Below are 10,870 nucleotides of genomic sequence, written 5' to 3' on the forward strand. Positions count from 1 at the left end.
GATGGTGATGGTGATGGTGGCGGCGGGGTGAAAATTTGGCTGGGGCCTAAGCTACGTGGTTTTGGGAACTTGGGGTGGGATTTGTATAGGGGATGTGAGGGGGGAAATATACGAAAATGGCTCTTGGACTGTAGCAAATTTTGACATTGGCCTTTGACCCAATAAATGAATTAAAAAAAATTAAGTTAAAAAAAACTTTACACTAAAAGGACGATTTTACCCTTCAAGACCGTGACTGTCAAACAAAAACTCTCTAACCGACCGACCAAAAAACAAACCGTCGCACAGTCACTTGAAAATTGACTGACCAACCATCGGCCAATTACACCAACGTCGTAGTGAGTTAAATCGCCGACCAGAAGCACGATCTACACCAGAAAGAACGATACCGGTTAGTTTTCTTGCAGATTTTTGTCAAAATGGAATAATATTACATTTTTTGTTCCAGTTAATTTATTGAATAATATGATATTTAATGGGTTTAATTAGATCTTTTGAGCATGAGTAGTTAGATTGTGGGCATGCTAGGGTGAAAAATGTGATTTTTTTCGAAGTTTTTTACCTCTATGATGTCGGCAATGGCGATTTTCGATGAGTTTGGTGAAACGTCGTCAAAAAATAGTCGGTCAACCCGATTGTTCTATGATGTCAGCAATGGTGATTTTCGATGAGTTTCGTGAAACGTCGTCAAAAACAGTCGGCCTATGACTGTTAAACAGTTTGCAATTTTTTTGGAAAATATATATTAATTTTTATTTTTTTGTAATTTCTGTAATTAATTTAATTTTTTATTTCATTAAAACTAAATTATGTTATTTATTTATTTAATTTTTATAATTGTCTTTTATTTAATATAAATAATTAAATATTATCTAAAATTAACAATTTTGTGTTATTCCCTTTTTTTTATGAAATAATCTTTAATTTTTTTTCAAATTTGTTTAAATAATATAAATATCTTTTACATTTTTTAAAAATGTATTTAATTTGGAATTTTTTGTTTGTAAATATATTTTCCAAATGATTACAAGATTAATTTTCTTTATAATTAATTTATTTTAATTTGATTAAATAATAATGATGTTATTTATTTATGTAATTTTTATAATTGCCTTTTTCATATAATTTAATAATTGAATAGATAATGTTGTCTGAAATTAACAATTTATTTTGTTCCTTTTATTGTTCTTTTATTTTCATCTTTGATTTTTTTCTAATTTATTTAAATAATATTTATATTCTTTAATTTTTTTGAAAATTTATTTAATTTGATTTTTTTTAAAATATATTTTCCAAATGTAATATTTGTGATTAATTTTCTTTATAACTAATTTATTTTAATGCGTATTGTATGGTGGTTAGAATTCGGTTCCCTTGATTTTGTGAGATTATGCTTTATTTTGTTATCACTTGTTTAATGCACTAACATTTGAATTTTTGTAGGATGGAGTATCATTTAGATGGGGAGTTGAGACGGATGGCGGGGAAGGCTACTTGGAACAGTAGCTTTGAGAGTTTTACTGCTGTGTTGGAGCTACTCGATGATCGGCACAGATATATGCTACGATAGTCCTTCTTGTGGCCACTGTACCAGTTGCGAGAGGTGCAGTACTCAGGACAGATCATCGATGCACTTTTATGTTGGCTTCTGAAGCCATTCAACGACGATTCCCTCCAGTACGACCTCGGGGGCAAGGTCGTCAGTTTCTCGACATTTGAGTTTACATTGATCACTGGACTGAGGATTACGAGTGACGATACAGCCATTGAGAGAAGCAATAGGCTGTACGAGATGTACTTCCAGGGACATGGGTCGGTACTTCTACCCGACTTAATGGTCGCGATCAGGGGTGCGACCAGATGCCAGATAGATTGAAGCTTGGGCTGGTCTACATCCTCGAGAGTGTGATGAGGTGTCATCATAAGAAGACTGCCATTGATATTTTTCATTTGCAAGTTGTTGACGACATCGATGCGTTCAACAACTATCCATGGGGCCGAAGATGCTACGAAGATACTGTACATGTCTTCACCAGAGCACACTCGAGGCCTGGGGGGTCGATGCGTAAATAGATACATATAAGTGTATGTGTTACAGATTTGGGTGTATGAGACAGTCCCTGTACTGGGAGCCCGCTTTGTCCAGCAAGGGGAGACACGCTGCCCTCGGATGCATCATTGGAGATCATCGCGAGCGGAGGGATGTCCCACTGGGAAACAGTTATCGGCCCTCCTCGACGATCCTAAGGTAAGTATTATCCATTTGTGATTTATATCATACATAGTTTAAAATTCTATTTACTTGATCGTTAAGTAGTTGAAATGTAAATATGTCAGCTTGAAGTCATACCTGAGTTGATGCCATCGATGGAAGAGGAGGCTCGAGGTCTTGTGCGGGATTTAGGCATTCCGCACACCCCAGACGATGAGATGTCTGATCCGAGCTTGGACCGAGATTGGGTATGTGAATAAAATATAATTTATTGAATATTGTCGACGTATAATTTTATTGAATAATTTGTAATGTTATTTATATAGGAGGGCGGTCCAGCTGATCCACGATCACCTCCGTCGAGGGTATCGCCACCACCATTGGCATCACCTCCGTCGAGAGTATCGTCCCCACCATTGGCATCACCTCCGTCGAGGGCATTACCATTGACAATGGCATCACCTCCGTCGAGGGCATCGCCGTCACTACTGGCATCACCTCCGCCGAGTGCATCGCCGCCGCCATTGGTATCACCTCCGCCGAGTGCATCGCCGCCGCCATTGGTATCACCTCCGTCCGGACACCTCTCCCGTGTGTCTCCGGCATACAATGATGATTTGTATGCCCGTTTGACTAGATTTATAGTGGAGGAGGTCGGCGCGCTATGACGAGATTTGACGGAGAGGGTCGATGATCTTGGACGAGAGTTGACAGGGAAGGTCGACGATATGGTAGGAAAGGTCGACTATCTAACAGGAAGGGTTGACGATATGGGACGAGAGTTGACAGGGAGGGTTGACGATCTATCCCATGATGTTAGAATACTACAGTCTTCTATTGTCGACCTTCAGGATACAGTAGAAGTGCTTAGAGGAGATTTAGCCGACAAACGATGGGGGGACTGAGGGGATGGCGGAGATCATGATCGAGAGGGTGGCAGAGATGGTTATGGATAGGGAGGTCACCCACATTTTTGGCATGATGAGACATTGGAGTCATTGTGGTTGTCTATGGAGGGGGTGGCCCCAACGGAAAGGGCGGAGGAGGTGGCGATGGAGGGGACGCCCCGATGGGAGGGGCGGAGGAGGTGGTCCCGGAGGTCGAGAGGAGGCCTGACGTGATTGAGGGAAGAGACATGCTGTTGACAAGACGGAGCAGGTGGTCGGCAAGAGGTTGAGAGTGCCGTCACAGTATGTTGTTTCCCCCTTCACGGCTGAGGTGAAGAGGAGGACGTTCATCGATGGGACGCACCGAAACTTATTCAGGGAAGTGGACAATGCTAAGTGGAAAGCGTTCGAGACAGAGTAGCAGAGAAGTATCCCCGGGTAAGTATTATATGATTTTAATAAAGCACTGTACGCTAACTCGTCTACACTTATTTTAACAATTCCCTATTTTTTACAGAGTTAGCCACATGATAGGTCAAAGGACGGTCTCGGACCCTTACAAGTGGTTTCACGATATCACTACTGCGGGAGCTTGGCTCGTCGACGATGTAAGTGAACTATTCATTTCGTGTATTTTATGTATACGTCACTTTGTGTTTATTAAATGAATAACTCATACTTTTTTGGTGTTTCCTGCTACATCATATCGACCTGGCCATGGACTTACGGCGAGATCGAGCTCAAAGACATCCAAAATCATTTGATGTCCATGGTTGAGTCATATTAGACACCGAGTTCTTGCGTGCCATTACCATAGAGTATCAGTCGCTCAAACTTATGGGTAACGAGTACACGGTGCCAGAATATATGCTCAAGTGGGTGATAGGACTGTCACTGAGTGTCGGGGAAAAATCATGGGAGGGTTGTACACATATGTACATTCCAGCATGCATTAATAAACACTATGTTACGTTGGAGATCATTTTTGTTGATTTGACTATATATGTGTACGACCTAGATCATTCATGTTTGACACAATGCCAGTTGGAGCAAAACCTGGAGTCCGTGGCTATAATTGTTCCTATGATGGCTGGACGAGCGGGGATAAATGTACAGGACAGATTGCGGATTGTTCGGAACTCGACGACAGCGCGACAATCCGTAAGGTAAGTGTTTGAACTTTGTTATTTTTATCTTTCAGATTTAGTTTTTACTTACACAGTACCGAATTGATTCATTCTTGTTTAATTGTAGCGGCAACTGTGGCACATTTGCCATTACGTACGTTGAATTTTTAAGTATAGAGCATAAGGTTGATGAAATCAACCAGTCGTGGATACAGAACTGGAGAAAGAAGCTAGCATGTGATTGTTTGAATTTAATGCTAACCCGTAAATTTGTATTAAATATATGTAATATTTCAATTGTAAATTTAATTATTTTTTGTGATTATGAAATAATTGTAAATTTGTGTTCAATGTATATAACATTCACATTGAAAATTTAATTATATTTTTTGTTTTGTTATTTTACAAGTAGGCCGAGTATGAAACTATTTTTTTCATATGAATTATTATAAATACCATTTATCAAGAATAAATATTGAACATCAAAGATTTATCAAGAACAAATATTGAACAGTGCAAAGTAAAAGGAAATATTATTCATTTAACGTATCTGTCTAATCGTCATTTAGGGAAATTTGACTGGTACAAAATTGCCGAGTATGCCCTACGACTCTGCACCTGCCACACCTACGAGGTCGAGGAAACTCTCCGGTAGATGGTATTCTAGATGTACTTGAATGTCCAGGACCACGCAGTTCAACTGCTCGAGAACTTCCCACTCGGCTTCATTCGGCAGAGGAAATATAGTCTCAGCATATGCTGTTCTCCAAGACTCAATCGTATAATACAAAGAGCATAACGTTCTCGTAGCAAAGCCTCGACACATGGCCACCGCAACTGCATGCTCACATGGAAAACTCTCCAACTGAAATCTCGTACAAGTGCATGTGTTATCAGTCAAGTCCACCATATATGCCGTATTACGTGCACATTGCACAGAGAAGCGAAATTCATCTAGTGCTTCCACATTCAACTTCCTCGCAACCTCTGCCGCCTTAAACAGTTTCTCCTCTTGAGCTAGGGCCAACATGCTAGTGCAACTCTGTGATGCCGCACGTCGGTCATGAAATCACTATTGTAACTTGTTACGAATGTTCTCAATTATTACGAGAATTGGTAACTCTCGATCCTTATTAAACAATGCATTGAGAGACTCCGCGTTATTCGACGTCATCATGTTGTATCGACGTCCTAAAAGTATAACCACGCTCAATGTTCGATCCCCATCTTCGTCAGATACTCCAACGCCGGTAATGATTTACTTCCTATCTAGAGCATTAACTTATTACACTCTTCAGCACCGTAAGCTTCGGCTGCTCTCCTGAACAATGAAACGATGCCTGTGCCCTGATACCTAGTCTTCAAATTACCTTGTATATGGTACATGCAATACCCGTGATGTGCCTCGTGAAAAACTTCAGCGATACCGTTTATTATAGACTATTCCCGATCGGTTACAAAGGCAAGGTCTTCGACTTTCCCGATCACTTCCCTTAGTTTAGAAAAAAACCAACGCATGGACGGATCATTCTCGCTGTCGACTATGCCGAATGCAATAGAGTAAATTTGGATGTTGGCATCTTGACATGTGGCAATAATTAATTTGCCTTGATATTTAGCTTTCAGAGTTGTACCATCAACTAGAATTACGAGTCGCGTTGCATTTCAAAAACCTCGAATAAATTGTCCGAGAGCCATGAAGAAATACTTAAAACAATTATCGTCCCCCGTCTCAATAAAAAATGCCGTGCCAGGATACCTAGCCAATTTAGCATAGCTCTCTTCAGCCGATCCCATTAAATCCTCCAACGCACATTCTTTGGCCTTCTAGGCTTTCTAGTATCTCATAACCACTCCATACTCTCAACGAACGTCGTTAATGATGTCCGAAGGTCTGTAGATCGTCCGTGGGTCCTGATACTTGTGCATTATCTGTCGACCAATAAACCATGCTTGAGCTTGCCTGTGATCGTTTCGAAGAATTCCCACTTCGCAAGTATGTTCCCGTGAATACTTGCGAATTACGAAGCACTCATTCGTGTCCATCTTAGTTGCTCTCAAGCGCCAATTGCAACTATCTTCGAAGCAGGCAACTGTCAACAATGACTTGTTTGATTTCTTTACCTTGAACTCAAAGTTATATTTTAATGCCAGTCGGTGCACAACTTCCTGCAAATCTTTCTTGGTTTCAAACAGTTGCTCGACCTGCAGGTCTTCATCATCGGGAGCCATACGGGAAGAATTGGAGGACGGTCCACTTGTTCCAACATGTGAGCTCCCACCTACCTCATGTCTCTGTCGGTATAAAGCAATCAAATTCTCATTTGTAAACATATTTATATTCTCATTGTCTTCGACTGTCGACTGAATTCTATGCGTAACAGCGACACACGATCAGGAGCAACTGTCTCAGGAATAACCACATCATCCGCAGGAACTATCTCCACTGTCTCCCAAAAACCTCGGTCATTATTATCCGACCTATTTGAATCTTCGCGTTCACCTTCGATAACATCCTTCTTAACTAAAGTCACACTAAGAGCAGTCGAAGTCTGATGCATTTTATTCAATTCTAATAGATAATTCAATTAAGCATCATTAGTAACGACTACTAGTGGAATTGGAATGGACGAATCTCCATAACCGTTGAATAGATATTTCAATTGCATATCACATTGAAATTGATTGACATTCAGCTTATTTTGTAAATCGTTGTACATTTCTAAGTATGATGTACTATCTGTTAAGGGAATTGCAATACAACCACATCTGTCACTCGTCCATCTCCATTCCCATATTTTTTAATTCAATTCGAAATCACCGAAATAACAGACAGGGATTATCATATCTGCATGAAGAAATATATTTAATCAACTTCATTTATTCATTATAAGAAAAAATCTGTGCCAACAAAAATCAGTGCAGAGTCCGTGTTAATTGGCTGTTTAACAGCCGAACAGTGGCTGCTAAACAGTCGGAGTGTTTGGCTGTTTTTGCGCAGAAATTCTTCTACGGTTCTAAAGAAAAAGATTATGCATCTGTTCAATTTTTTTTGATAGGTAAGATCTGTTAAAAAAAATTATGCTAACTACTGTGTCGACACAAAATTTCTCTATTCAAACGTATACTAATTTACTGAAAACGAAATTAAACATGCATAAATGTACTTACCGATTTGAAGTAATTGATATGAAAAAAATTTCCGTTTTCAACGTTTCAAAGTTTTTCTAGATTTTGAGGTTCAAGCAGATGAAAAGATGAGAGTTTTTCTGTGTTGGAAGCTCGTTTTGAAGTTTTTATAAGTGGGGAAGTGTTTGGTTTTCAATTATTAACTAAAAGGATAGTAAAATCCTTTCAACAATATATTGTTTTGTAATTGTACAAAACATTTAAGGGCATCTTTGTCTTTTTCCATACAAGAGGCCAATGTCATAATATTCATGATTTTGAAAGTCAAAGTGGAATTTAGGTCCTTTGACTGGGTCAAACTTAAAAGTAACCCGATGTGAGGGTGGGGTGTGTTGAGGGAAGAAGAAGACCTGTTTTTTAATATATCATTTCCATATTTTATCTTTTTGATTTATTTTTTCTGTATGAATTTATTTATTTATTTAAAGTTTTAGAATAGAATTGTTCTTCAATTGGACATTAAATAACAAATAGAGTAATTATATTCACACCATATTTTAATTTTATAATATAAAGATTCTTAATCTTTGCTCATTACAACACTTATATTTCTAATGATTTTTCATATTATTCTTATTCCCTAACTTTCCATTAGTTAACAAATTTTGTATTTAATAATAATTTTATGCACAAAAGTCCATTGAATTGACATAAAACAACTAATTTTTCCATCATATTATTAAAAAAAATAAAAAGTGCACAAATGACCGTATTGTGCTGTGATTGAGTAATAAAGTATATTTTAATTAATTCAGTTTTAAGTAATAATGTATGTATTAATTACTTGTCTAAAGTGTAATGACCCTATTGTGCTGTGATTTATTGCATCGATAATCATAATTCAAGTTAATCATCAGCATAATAATTTCACATTATTAATCTTATTCATCTAACGAATTAACAATAATTTTTGGTTTTGATTGTGTTTGACAGATTTGTAATGGAACTTTCAATGGACGTTGTCTAATCTGAAATGCTGCCTCCACCTCCGCCAATTTTGCCAGCCAATGTGGTGCCACTGAAGCCAAATCGCGTACATATGGCTCGACGAGGTCATGCTTCTAGAGGAACCAAAATATTGTTGCACATGGGCTCTTTCTACCTTTTTATTTATTTATTTATTTATTTTTAGTGACGGGGAACCCACAACCCGGTGCGACAGGCTTGACTGAGAAATTATTGATAGGGGGAATCGAACTCGTGATTAAAGACTTTCATGTTCACATACTCCATCAACTCGATCACCCCATAAGGGGCTACTTCTTGTTTTATCTGTACGTTTTGGGTGAGGTATTTGCACATGAAGGTGGGCTCTATTCAAAAAATGTGGAGTCAAAAGAGAAAATGTGGTGTCAAAGTAGAAAATAGTGTCGTCGTCCTCATTTTAGCACATGGATAAAATTCTTTTTTTCTTAAATTTATTTTCAACCAAATAGTCTTACAATAAAATATTTAGAATATAAATTCAAAAAAAAAAATTTCCTATTTTTTAGCTACACATTTTCCAAAATTTCATGATTCTAAAATTCATTTTCATTGAATAATGATAGACAGATAGGGACTTAGTCTTTAAATAATGTTACATATTTGATGACTCTCTTAGCCGGATTTCATGTTCGATCTTTCAAGGCTTGGGATATAAAGTTAAGACAAAAAAATGGTGATAGAACAAGATTGCTACCATCATAAAGGTCAAGCTAGATGCCCAATTTTTCTCAATAGAAAGTGCACTTGTGCATAAAATTAACGATTATTTTAAAAATATAATCCATTCAAAGGATTGATTGCACATTCTTTAAAATTTAATTTTTTTTCCAAACTCATTTTTAACCGCATATTTTTCAATAAATTAATTCTACAAGTAAATCCAATTTTTTTTTTTAAATACACATTCTTGGGGGTTTACGTGTTCATATATTTGCCAGTTTCCTTTTGGCCTCAATGATAAATGTCAACTCAGCTAATTCTTTGAACATTCAAGTAGTCTGGTAATTAAAAAGTTTCTTAATTTTATCCAATTGATTCTTTAAACATTCAGATAGTTTGGTAATTAAAAAGATTATTAATTTTATCCATATTTGATAGAGTTTGAGTTTAATTCAATTAATCAACAAAAATTAACAAATTTATTTTGACTTAAATGATTAATGTGCAAAGGAATGAAATACACAATAAGAAAACAGTGGTATTGTTGGGAGGAAAAAAAAAATCACCATCTCACGGATGCATGTAGTGAAAAAGAAAAAAATAATTAAAAAAAAGTTCAAATTTAAAAGATTCGGCAAAATTTGAATCCTCAATTTTTTTCTAGTATTTGAGTCGTATAACTTTTTTACAATACATTTCATAAATCAAGAATTGATTATTATAGCAGTCTTAACAATAGCATGTTACGAAGATGACCAACTAATACAACATTTGGCATAGAACATCTCCAAATCCTTTAATGACAAAAAAAAGAAAAAAAAAAAAGAAAAAGGAATGCTTAGCCCATTTCTTGGAGATTAAAATAAAGATTTTAATCCAAGTCAAAATTAACAATTAATTGTAACTATACCTTTCACTGAATTCAATTTTTTCAACTACTTATTTTATCAATTTTTATCAAAATCTACCAAAAATCTGATTTTTGTCCTCCAACAAATAAATTAGTTATATTTCTTGAATAAGTATTAGAGTTAATATATTAATATAAATTTACATATTTGCATTTGATATTTTTCCATGCTTACACGGTTAGTTTTAGGGTATTATTTTGTCTCGAAATTACATCGAAAGCTCCGCTCAGTCGGGCTAACAATTGTCTTCACTTGATTCCTTCTTTATTCAAAGTTAACTGGAGGATTATTAGAAGCTCCAGATATGTTAAAATTTCAAATTTGAAATTTTTTAATGAAATCATAATTTTCAATTATATGAAGATTGTATAGCTTTCATTTGGTTGAAAGCAATGCGATGAAGCAAAAAAATGTATTTTCCTCCGAAATAAAATAGAAAATAGAAGCAATGATACAAAGACTAGATTGTTAGTTGAGCTATTCGATCGTGGGTAATTAAGATAATGACTGACTTAACTTGATCCAAGCTTAAGTACAAATTTAAATAGCAAATCTTATTATTCTCGAATTTAATGGAAATTATATCCAAATTAAACTAATCAATTTAGCTTATCCTCCCTCTATAAATTGGATTATAGTAATCTCCTATTTAGATGGTTCAAACTAGGACCACGTCCAAGTTTTTGTCAATTGCAGCAAATGTGGGCCCATAGGATCTAAAACTTGCCTAACGTTGCCATGAAATTTTTGACATTCTTCTGACAAACATTGCTTTTAGGTAGTGTCTGAATGTTTTTGATGGAATGCATTACGGTTTTCCATCAAAAACCTTTTTGTCTGAAAGTTCAAATTAATGCATAAAAAGTGAAGTAATGAATCATTTTAATTTGAACTTTG

The sequence above is a fragment of the Olea europaea genome, unplaced genomic scaffold, assembly GCF_002742605.1.
Source record: "Olea europaea var. sylvestris unplaced genomic scaffold, O_europaea_v1 scaffold883, whole genome shotgun sequence".
NCBI lineage: Eukaryota > Viridiplantae > Streptophyta > Magnoliopsida > Lamiales > Oleaceae > Olea > Olea europaea.